The 12479-nt window shown below is 36.2% G+C and overlaps 1 protein-coding gene across 6 annotated transcripts in view; it reads right to left on the bottom strand.

The window, feature by feature from the left end:
* Window positions 1–12479, bottom strand: part of RAPGEF4 (Rap guanine nucleotide exchange factor 4) — a 281411-nt gene that overhangs the window by 171023 nt on the left and 97909 nt on the right. For 2 of the 6 annotated variants that reach the window (XM_054562627.1, XM_054562628.1), the window contains exon 1: window positions 5371–5399. The exons of the other annotated variants lie outside the window; for them this stretch is intronic. The gene's annotated coding sequence lies outside the window, so the exon portion shown is untranslated. Of the gene's footprint in view, window positions 1–5370; window positions 5400–12479 lie in introns of those variants that run through there. 6 annotated transcript variants of the gene reach the window in all.

Here is a 12479-nt window from a genome sequence, read left to right as displayed (position 1 = left end):
GTTTGCAATGCCTTCCTTCTCCCACTCAGAAAAAAGATAATTTGCTTGCTGGACTATGACTTGTGCTGATGAAGATGAGGGGTGGGAGAAAAATGGCCCACAGCAAGATAGACTAGTTTGCTCCACCCGTAAGGAATGAAAGAAGGGGTAAGAAGATGAAATGAATTAGTGTTGAGTAGAGGAGGACAAAGGAGGAGAATTTACTTAGAGCTGCCTTGAGGAGCCAGACTTCGGGAAGAAAGATGTGTGAAGACAATTTTTAGGAAATCTGGCTATGTGATCTGAAATGAGTTCCCAATTTGGTCTTGGTTGATTCCTCAAGAAACTTTCAGTAAAGACTTTCTGGAGTCAGATGTGACTTTCACCGTGTTAAATTGTCCTCAAGGCTAACGATTTTTTTCAGCTTATGAGGTTAATAGATTTGGTGGCAGGAAACTGAAATCTTGCATGGTAAGAGGTATGAGGGGTGTGGTTTGACCAGAGATTTGAAGAAAGTAGAAAAGTCTTCAAATAAGTTTTGAGGAAAGTGGCAAAAGAGTATAAGGAAAGTACATAAGGATTGCTGAGCTATACTGAGGAGTCCAACTGAAACTGGAGGTCATAAATTTATCACATCATCAACCTGGACTGCAGTACCATTTTCTCTAGCAATGCTTAGCAGTCTGGTTGGAGGCAGGAGAAAGCACAGAATTGGATTGATTAAGGGTTGGTATCTGGCCTGGTACGTGCCAAGGGCAGACTTTGTTCATTTCTAAGTATCTGAAACAATAATAACCTGACAAATAGGAACCACTGGATAAGTCTTTATTGAATGGATGAATGAGAGAACTGAAAGTATAAGTAAGAGGGTGGTTAAATGATTGACCATGGTATCCAAGCTGTATAGGGAAGTAAGTGAAGATAAGAGAGGGCTGAAAGGGGGAAACAAAAGGAGGCTGAAGGTTCCTAGGAGATTGCCCAGGTCTACCATCTATTACAAGTCATGTGAGCAGCATCACTGGCTCAAGAACCAACTTCTCTGAGCCTTAAGCACCCCCTGGTGACTGGTCCAGGGAGCTATTAGGCCTAATACCCTCTCTTCTTATTTCTTACTCCTCAAGAGCAGCATGCACTTTCTTATGTATCCCTCTCTTCAACGTTCGGAACTTTCTTATTTTCTTCATGCAATACCTTTCTCATTCCTTCTTCTTCTTCTTTTTTTAAGATTCTATTTATTTATAGAGAGAGGGGAAGGGAGAGAGAAAGAGAGGGAGAGACAGAGAAACATCAATGTCAATGCGTAGTTGGGACCTGGCCCACAATGCCGGCCTGTAACCTGACTGGGAATCAAACCAGTGACCCTTTGGTTCACAGGCTGGCACTCAGTCCACTGAGCCACAACAGCCAGGGCCTCTCACCCATTCTTTAAACCTGCTCTTTCTCCTCTCTCCTTTGATTTTTGCGCCAGCTTTCCTTAGGTATCTCTCTCTCCCACTTTTTCTCTCATCCTCATTCCCTTTCCTTTCCAATCTGTGAAAACAATCCTGGTCATGGCAGCTATCATTAAAGGTAGATTCATGATATGCCTGAAATAAAGACAAGGACATCCTTATATTTAAAATTTTTTAAATTCAAAGTCTAATAAAGTCAGTAAAAGTGGACACAAATTTTAAAATAGCCATAGCACACACCATCTTCTAATTAACTTGCACTTCCCCCAGCTCTAGCATTCAAAACATTTCCCATTCTTGGGACTAATGCTTGTATATTTTAATTATTAACATAGAAAGTCCTTTAGCCATTAATTTTTTATTGCAAAGGTAAGTGATTTCTACTATAGGATGAGTTGAGTAGACTTTTAAAAAGTAGCCCAAAGATATTTACAACATTGTTCCTATAAAGGATTTGTAAATGAGCCTTCTGGATTACAACTTATTTGCCAGTTAGGGGTTAGATATCGTTTTGATTCTTGCTTGAATTTCCTGAAACACCCCAGCAAGTTATTTAAGGAATAACAGTGGCCAAACTTTCTGACAAGTCAAAATAATAAATGGTTAAGTTCTGAAAGGCCAACCAGTCATCTTTTGGCTCCCATCTCTTCTTTAAAGCTAAGCTATTTTGAGAATTTCTATTCCTCATGCTCTTTTTCTTCCCAACCCTGACACTATTTGTATCCCCTCAGTGGCATTTTTCCACTCAGGAAAACTTAAATAAGCTCCAAGATTGCAGAAGAGTCTAATTATTGGATGATTGTGGGTCTTGTCTGGGAAAAACTCCAAACATAGATTTGCCATTTTAAGCAATTCCTTTGAATTCTCACTCTATTGTCAACAATAGTCTTATATTATTGGTTTATTATTGATTTTTTTTTCTTTCCCTTCACATAAGTTACTTAGGCACTCCAGTCTCCTCTTCTCTCAACTTACGTTTTATTAGTTTCCAAGTTCCTGAAGGACTGTATTGTTTTAGCTTTTTGAGTTTCGGAGAACACATAGACACACACATACACAAATCAGACCTCGCTATTATCACAAACCTGTAATCTTTTCGCTCGGCACCATGACTATTCCTTCTTTATAATCTTCCTTCTTCTTCTTCACCTTACTTTAATATAATCAGCTGCCACATTCTTTCAATTTTCCCTTTAAAACATATTTCAGATTCATCCTTTTCTCTGTGTTCCCACTGGCACCATCCTGTTTCAGGTCACATGCTCCTCGAAGGGTCTGTCCCACCCGCCTAGACAGCTTCCCTGCCACCCCTGCTCTTGTTCACCTGCCTCCAGCACGCCACCACACACCCAGTCCATGAGGTAAATCATCCTGCTTGTCCCCTGTGAGGGGACGAAAGCACCTTTCTTTTAATTCCCACAATTCCGCATGATGAGTGTTACTTTCTTCATTACACACACAAGAAACTAACTCTCCCACAGGTTACATATTTTCTCCAAAATCACCTAACTTGTAAGTATTTGAGTCACTGCCCCTCAAACCTGAAAAGGGAAGAGTCATCTGTATGGTAACAATAATCAATCGATCAATCAATAAAGCACTTGCATAAAAATATTTGATATTTAGTCTCTTTTAAAATCAAGGAACTAGATAGACTTGCAAGTGTTACCATATCAAGGCCACTGATTTTTCAAGCGAATGGATTCATACGAGAGAGGTATAAGTCTAAGTGTCTGCTCTCAAAGAACTTGTCATTTAGTTGGTTAGAGTATGTACCTAGAACATGCTGGATACATAGTATGTGCTAAATAAATAGTTACTCAAGCTTGGATCAGGGAATGGAAGGAGAGTCCTTGCTACTCTCTCCTTTTGGCTTTCCACTAATTGCATTGTTTAGTCATCAGATGATTCTTAATATAAATCGCTCTCTCTGACACTTCCTCCTGACCTAGTCCCAAAGACTATCAGAACAATACACTGTTAGGAAAAAAAGACATTGAGATTACTGGGCTGCCTTCCAACCCACAGGATTGTTTATTTTTTCCTAACATCGAGATAATTATTGCTGGATATTATTATGGGATTTTTCCATATGTCCTTTTAGTTAGGACGGTGATGACCCAATGCAGCCTTTTAATGTACTTTGGTCTCCTGCCAGCTTACCTCATTTTACAAGTTTGTCTTTGGTTTTTATTTTTATGATTATTCAAACTTCCCATTGCCTAATCAATACCTCATTTGGCCATTGCTGCTGTAGAATAAATACCTCAACAAAAACTCTTTGGAGAGGGTCTTTTTTGCTTGCAGTGGGCTCATTTGAAACAAGTTCTTGCTATGTTCATCATTTTGGCAAACAAGGACAAGTTCAAGGAAATTAGAGGCCAAACTTGACAGAGCAGTGGGTGCAGCTGCTGGCCCAGCTGTGCAGTGATTCTCAACTGGTCCATTACCTCTAAAACTCAACTATTCAGCACAGCCTTCCCTAGGCCAGCACTCCTGTCGGTCTAACATATTTGGCAACAGCCATTATTTCAGAAATGAATGCTCATGTGTATTTATAGCAAATCGCATGCCCGCTCTATCAACAATTAAAGAGATTAGGATTCAGCAGACATCGTCCTTTAATTAGGACAAGATGGAAGACGTAGTATACAGAATGCTGCCGTTTGGTCAAGGTTTATATTTTCCTAACGAGACTGCCATGCTGCTTTGCATCAGTCAAACATCCACTCACTCTGATGCTACGCTGCTCCCTGGATAACATTCACTTCCTGTGTCTGTCTGATGGAACTTTCAGTTGGATGACTGTTTGCAGTGGACGCTTCACGTTTCCCTTTTCTCCCTCCCTCAAAACACACGATAGGCTCAATGGACTGTTTTAAGACTTGTTTTGCATTAACAAGGGGACAGCACTGTGTGGACACTAATCTCATTCACTTATGCCCTTCCCCTGGAGCCTTAGAGTGTGTTACAGGCTCACACTTATGTAGTCTCTCCTCTGAACAAAAAGCCTGAACTTGGTGTCTGGGCCATAAATTCCATCTTGCCTCACTCTTGCCCATGCATTATTTAAGCTATCTTCTAGGTGAGCTGGCATAAGAATTTCCCTCAGAGTCACAATCAGCAAGCGCTTTGCACGCTGTTCCAATGGGAAATGTAGGATATCTGAGAGAGTTCCACCCATTCAGTCTCGATAATGAAATATGATAATCTAATTTGGTAAAAATAAACTGTGAAATCAGAGATTTGAGGAAAAAACTTTAAAGATGCAATTCAGACGAGCAATCAATGCTTATTCAGTTTTTGTACCATCTCAGCTTTCTCCCTGTGCAGATGCTTAAGTGATACTAAATTAAATAATTGACAAATTTTTAAAACTGCTGGAAATTACCATCTGTACTTAATTTTGAAATATAAAAAGGTCCATAGAAAACATCCTTTATGATTATATTGTCTAATAACAGATATGAAACAATACAAACATCCCAGTCATAAAATAGAATGTGTTTCGAGCAGCCTGGCTTACATATTCAAACACAGTTTTTCAAAACAAAAGACCACAGGAGGAACGAAATGCTGGGTTACCAACACTCTTTTTTTCAATGAATGGCAAAAGAACTGAGTTTTTAGTTTAAAATCTACCCCTCTCACTCTCACCTCCCCACATAACAAAAAACAGAAAAACAACACTCACCCACAAGCAGTCCCATAGACATTAATGATAACCATCACTTTTCCACATTTGTCTCCTGGATAAACACTGGGCTAAACTGTCCTCTGTTAAGAACTTTTATTAGGCTGGTATTACAATTATACAAAATAAAGTCTGCGACGGTAAATAAACATGCTTGCAGCTTCCATTGAAAACACAGAAAGAGAAACAAGCTCTCTGCGTGGGAACACACTGGTAAATACGTGGATAAAACAAGCTGAAACTTACACCAGACACTTCTCCCAGGTCCAGAACAGCAGTAGCCCTAAAGGTACATTCTAGTGTTTTTTAATCCATGCTCTGCTCTTCTCACTGACGGGACTACTCAGGCACATGGTCAAGTTGCAATCAGCTTCTCTCTCAGTGATGTATGAGAGCTGGGCTGATTTATCTGGTCTTTCTGCAGCATATTAGCACTAATGTTTCTGCTTATGCATCCTACCTTTCTTTAGCCGTAGCCCCGGCTTTATCATTGGTAATCTAAATTAAAGAGCCAGTGAACAGAGCAGGGTTGTTGGCCCCCACCCCTCCCTGTTTTCCGTGAAACAATTGCCAGGCAGTTGTTCCTGGACAAGGATTTCACTGTTTATTCTAGTGAGCCTCCGCTTCAATATCCCATTGGGACTAGAAGTCAGTTGCAAAAGGATAGGTCCAGCAAGACTGTCTTAGTTCAAAGGTCTATTTATGATTTATTCTCTAAAATGGTACAGATGGCCTCAGGAAATACTAGAGAGAGCTGTCACTTGCCAGTTTTTCAGCCCAGAATACAGAATTGACACTATTTACAAAAACAGAGTAACCTGATATTCCACTTACTGCCCAGATTGCAGTGCACCTTTCCGTGGCTTTTTTTTCCCTGAGAAATCTCTTCTGTTTTTTTTAATCCATGTTTGTTTTGCTTATGCAAGTTTAAATGCTCATTTTAATGAAGAATATGAGTGCTATGATTTAGCAAGTTGCATACAAGAAGCACAAAATCCAATTCCTATAAAAATTTGGGAGAATCAATCAAACAAATCATTATTAATCTCATAACCTTCCATCAGCAAACAGCAGCTGAAGAGGGAGCAAAAGCATGTATTTAATTCAGAAGTTGTTAATTCCTTTCTTTAAGATACATTTAAAATTTTCTCCATCTCCACAAATGTTTGGGAAGATGAAACATATTAGTACATTTTCATATGAAAGTCTATAATCTCTTGACAATGTTGTCAAGATGTCCTGGCATCTCAATGATTTTAACTCAGATTTCCAATGATTCCTGAAATAATACTAGGTTTTTTTTCTCACTTTGAACAACAGAACTTTTTAACAGATGTTAAGAAACAGAATTTGGAGGATTAATAAAGTATAACAAGTTTTATATCTATTTTTTATATTTTTTGTCAAGAGAAAACATGGTTTTTTAATAATTTTAAACATATATACTATGTTTTAAATTTTGCTTTTGAAAATTAAGAAAGTATGACATATCAATTTCCATACAGGTGTAAAATAGAGTATTGACACTTTTAGTAGCTTTATAATATTCAATTTTCTAATTCTTTGATATTTGCATTGTTTCAAGGTTTCACTATGAAAATAAAATTTCTGTTGTCATGAATACAAAATATTCACATTCCAGGCCCTTAATCACATAAAAAAAGAACTCAATGTCAAACTTTCGGTTTCTCAACTTTTTTCAAAATTGCAGTCAGGAGAAATAATACTGAGGAGGGCAACTTGAAGACTATCCAGGGTATCAGTTCTTCTATATTATATTCCTGGGTTAAACTTTAAATATTTAGCATGTTAATTTCTATACCATAGGGCTTGATTATACTAAAATACTTCACAAACATTCATAATAATTATTTAAAAAATTTAAATCTGGGTTTGCCGTTCAGCTGCTTAAAACTCCACATAGCTTCCCATTATTCTTAGGAAGAAAGCCAAAATCTTTATCATGGCCTTCAAGGACTCAGCTTTATTTCATTCGGAAGATAAACCCACCTTCCCAGAACTGACTGGCTGGGATTCAGAACCATCAATCAATCAAGTATCGAACCCCTGCTCCTGACTGGTCCATCAGCTCAAGTACAGTCTATGAGCACTAGCGTGGGGTGCTGAGGGAGTTTCAACTGCAAATGCGTAGGCCTTTTCCTTCAGTTTGAAAGTAACACACATGAAAAGAGTTCACTACTTTACAAATCAGCTTATGAACTATGATAAAATCAATATGAAGCAAGCCAGACTCAAAAACACCAAGTGAAGGTAAAATCAAAGGATAGGAAGAAGAAGATGAAACTCATGATTTGATGAATGTTAGCTAAAACTGACTTAAGCTAGAGGAGAAAAAGGAAAACATTCAAGAAAGAGCATAAACTCTAAAACAAATGTTGCTCAAGTCTGGTCCTATTGTTATACTTCCAAGGTCTAAGGTTCACATCAGCTAAATTAATCTTAGGCATACATTTCTTAAAGGCAGCTATCTCATAATTATGGTTGTGAATTTCTTCAATAAACAACTCACCTGCATTCATTATACTACTGTATATTACTCTTCTTCAACAGTTCTCTTTATTTTAATCACTAAAAGACCCACATGACAAACTTCACCAGTTTCTAAGTAAGATGGCCCAAGGAGACCAGTGTCACAGAACCCTGAAAATATGGGGTTTTTTTATAACTAAAGATCTATCTTGCAGTTAACCAAAAGCAACACCGTCCTTTCATGCAACTTGCATATAAACTTGTATATAACATAATGTAAACACCCAAAGACATATGAAGTGTCCACTGGGTGATGTGATCCTGACACTAGTCCACTGCATAGGGAATTGACACCTTATGACCTCATTACTCCCACAGTATTTCTCATACTTCTTGCCACTGTCCTGAATTTTTTCACCATTAAATACTCCTTCTGGATGAAATCCTAAGGATCTAGAACCAAACTGCCTATGTTCAAATCATAGACATGACCTTGGGTAAGGTATTCAAACTTACTGTAGTGTGTGTGTGCGCGTGCGCACGTGTGTGTTTATTGTTGTTCAAGTAAAGTTGTCTCCATTTTCCTCTGCTCCACCCATCCCCACCTCCCATCCGCAAACTACCTCCTTTGGTTTTTTCCATGTGGCCTTTATACGTGTTCCTTGATAACCCTTCCCCTATTTTCCCCCATTATCCCTCTTCCCTCTCTCCTCTGGTTACTGTCAGTTTGTTCTTTATTTCAATGTCTCTGGTTATATTTTGCTTGTCAGTTTGTTCTTTATTTCAATGTCTCTGGTTATATTTTGCTTGCTTGTTTGTTTCATTGATTAGGTTCCACTTATAGGTGAGATCATATGGTATTTGTCTTTCACCACCCGGCTTATTTCACTTAGCATAATGCTCTCCAGTTCCATCCATGCTGTTGTAAAGGGTAGGAACTCCTTCTTTCTTTCTGTTGCATAGTATTCCATTGTGTAAATATACCACAGTTTTTTGATCCCCTCATTTACTGATGGGAACTTAGATTGTACATCCCTATTGTAAATTGCACTGCTATGAACATTGGGGTGTATAGGTTCTTTTGAATTGGTGTTTCAGGATTCTTAGGGTATAACCCTAGCAGTGGAATTACATTTAATTCATCTGTAAAGTGGCCTAATGGAGTTCTGCTTCTGGTCACAAAAGTAATTGCCATCAAACCAACTTTCTCATGGATAAAAATTATAAACTCTGGATTAAATATTAAAGGAAAAAATCCAACTATCTGAAAGTGACCGAGAACAGGCAAGAAACTAATGGAGGTTGACCCTTGGAAGAATGGCTCTTGATAAATTCCCCATTTTTTTCAGCTTCTCATCTAAAGGCAGGCCCATTAGTCATTTCCACAGCATAGCTAGATCTCAGATAGACACCTGCAATCTTACTGGTTGAGGAATCAGAACATAAGGTTCCAGAAGATGATAACAACTAGAAAATGAGGGTAGAAACCCCAGAGAAAAGGCAGCCACAGAGTGGAAGGCCCAAACTCAGTATATAAAATCTGATCAAATCTCGAACTGATTCCAATATTATACATGTATGGAATACACTCCACGCAGCCCAGCTAAGGCAAAAAAGAACTCAAGATTTATGCTACTGTCTGTCACAGGGTAGATAAAATTGGAATTTGAGTTCTGCCAAATTACCTGCCTCCTAAAGGAGAAAATCAATACTCTTCAAAAATATATGACCAAATTCAGAATCTCTATAACATATGACTGACAATGTCTGAAGTTCATTCCAAAATTACTAGATACACAAAGAAATACAAAAATATAACCCATCCTCTAAAGAAAAAGTAATCCATAGAGAACAACTCTGAAATGATACAGATATTGGAATTAACAGACAAGAATTTTAAAGTAGCTAAAGGATACAAAAGAAATCTGAGCAGAGAAGGGGAAACTATTAAAAAAATAAAAACCAACCTGAAATTTTAAAACTAAAAAATACAATATTTGAAAGAAAATTCACTGGCTGAACCTAACAGATTGGGGATGGGAGAAGAGTATGAGTGAACTTGAAGATAGAACAATGTAACCTATCCAATCTGAAGAGGAGATTTAAAAAACTAAAAATGAACAAAGCTGAAATGGTTAGAGTAAAATTCTGTGAACTAGATTTCAAGGCAAAGACTATTACCAGACATAAAAAGAGACATTTTATAATGATAAAAGGCAATTTATAAATGAAACAAATGATAAATGCATATATGCCTAATAATAGAACGTTTTGAAACAAAAATTAACAGAAGTATTGAATAAACAGACAAATTCACAATCATAGTTGGCAAGTTTGTCTATTCTCTCAAAAACTGAAAGAATAGCAGGACAACAAAAACAAGGACATAGAAGACCTGAGCATCACTATCAACTACATTGACCCAATTGACGTTTATGGAACGCAGCCCCCAGTAACTGCAGAATACTCACTCCTTTCCAGTGTACATGGTACATGTACCATGACAGACAATCTGGTGTGCTCTAAACAAGTCTTAATAAATTTCAAAAGGCTGAAATCCTACAAAATATGTTTTCTGATCACAATTCAATTAAACTAAAAAATTATAACCATAAGATACCTAGAAAACTACAAATATTTGGAAATTGACAAGATAGTTCTAAAGAATTCATGGGCCAAAAAATAAATCACAGAGAACATAAAAATATTTTCAAGTAAGTAAAATAAAAACACAAATAGATATATCGAAATTTGTGTGATACACTTAAAGCAGTGCTTAGAGAGAAATTTACAGCTTCCAATGTTTATAATAGAAAAGAACAAAAGTATAAATTTAATGACAAAAATTTCTACCTAAGAAGTTAGAAAAAAGAGCAAATCGAATACAAAGTAGATAAAAGAAAGGAAATATTAATTTTTAAAGAGAGCAGAAATCAATGAGATAGGAAACAGGAAAACAATACCAAAATTTTTTTTTAAAAACTTGGTTATTTGAAAGATCAACAAAATTGATAAATTCCTAGCTAGGCTCATCAAAAAAAATTAAGAAGAGGGAATACAAATTACCAGTATCAGAAATAAAATATAAGATATTTCTAGAAATCCTAATACATTGAAATCATAATAAGCAACTATAATAGACAAATTTCTTGAAAAATAGAATTGACCAAAACTGATAAAAGATTAAAGATCTTAATAGCTTGATGTCTATTAAAATCATTGAATATGTTATCAAAATCCTTTGCATAAATAAAACTCCAGGACAAATGGTTTCATAGTGCATTCCAACAAACATGTAAAGAAAAAAAAACAATATTAATCCTACACAAACTTTTTCAGAAAATAGAGTAAGACAGAATATTCCCCAACTCACTTTATGAGGCCAACATAACCCTGTTACCAAAATCTGACAAAGAAACCATAAGAAAGTTATAGCTCAATACCTATGAATACAGACACAAAAACTCTCAACAAATATTATAAAATAAAATCCAATATATAAAGAGGACAGTCATCCTTTTAACATCATGACCAAGCAGGGTTTATCTCAGGAGTGTAACACAGTTTTAACATTTAAAAAAATCAATCATTAAAATTTACTGTATTACTAGAATAAAATAGGAAAACTATGTAGAATTTTAACATATTCAGAAAAAGCATCTGACAACATTCAATATCAACTCATGATTTAAAAAAACTCTCAGCAAATTAAAAATAGAATAAGATTTCATCAATCTCCAGTTGAAATCATATTTAATGGTGACATATTGAACATGTTTCCCCTAAGGCTGGCAACAAGGAAGGGATATCCACTCTCACCACTTCTACTCACCTTTGTGCTAAAGGTCCTAATCAGCACAATAAGGCAGAGAAAATAAGTAAAAGGCATAGAGATTAGAAAGAAAGAAGACTCCCATTATTTGTGGATGACATGGTTGTTTATATAGAAAAAGTTATAAGAAATCTAAAGTGGAATAATAACAGAGCCTACCTCACATAGTTGTCATAAGGATCAAATGATTTTAAATTTGCAGTGTATTTAGAACTCTGCCTAATACACAGCAAGCACTATATAAGCATTAAGCAGAATTGTAAAAAATACATATAAACATAAAATCTGCAAAGATTACATATTAGCTTATTGACAATAAGTATAGATGTATTAGTCAGGATAGCTAATAAAGAGCTACCTTTAGGAATAAGATTATCTTTGTGCTGGGGCCCACGTTATGACAGAGTTCAGGGCAAGTGACACTGGGATGCCTAGAGAATGGCCAGATCTCACTGACATTCCTACAACAGAACAAGGAAGCGTGTGGATGGCGTGTGTTAGTGTGACACTGTTTACAGAGTTTCTGCTCTAGATACGATCTCACATGTTTATACAGTTTTACAAACAAATCTAGTTGTCATTTTTAATGACACATACCTTGCTATGATCTCATGACAGAATAGCCATGAAAGACATGTAAGTTAAAAAAAAATCCATTAACATAATTGTATTTACAGTGTAATACAATTTTGAAGGCAAAAAGATGTGCATATCAATTGCATTGACATGTGCATAGCAGAATGTCTGCAAATATATGGATAAAAGTGTTAATAGCAGATATGCCTAGATAGTGGGAGAGGAAGAGAACTTCCTTTTTTCTAAGTAGTTTGTGCGTATAGTTTGACTTTTCGATAATATTTATTAACATTTTTACATTATAATTTTAAAAATAAATTAAAGAAGAAATCATTTAGTATTGCAAAAAGTATATCAACATTTAAAAGTCATAATGTTTAGAGTCTTTTTCTAAGTCAAATAAGATGAAATGGATTTTTCATGTTCCTTAAACAAAGGTAGAGTTATTTTAGACATC

Source organism: Pteronotus mesoamericanus, unplaced genomic scaffold (genome assembly GCF_021234165.1).
Source record: "Pteronotus mesoamericanus isolate MK-2021 breed Mesoamerican mustached bat unplaced genomic scaffold, CSHL_Meso_final scaffold_651, whole genome shotgun sequence".
Lineage (NCBI taxonomy): Eukaryota > Metazoa > Chordata > Mammalia > Chiroptera > Mormoopidae > Pteronotus > Pteronotus mesoamericanus.
Note: the sequence above shows the minus strand (reverse complement) of the source record. Positions and strands in the feature narration are given on the sequence as shown.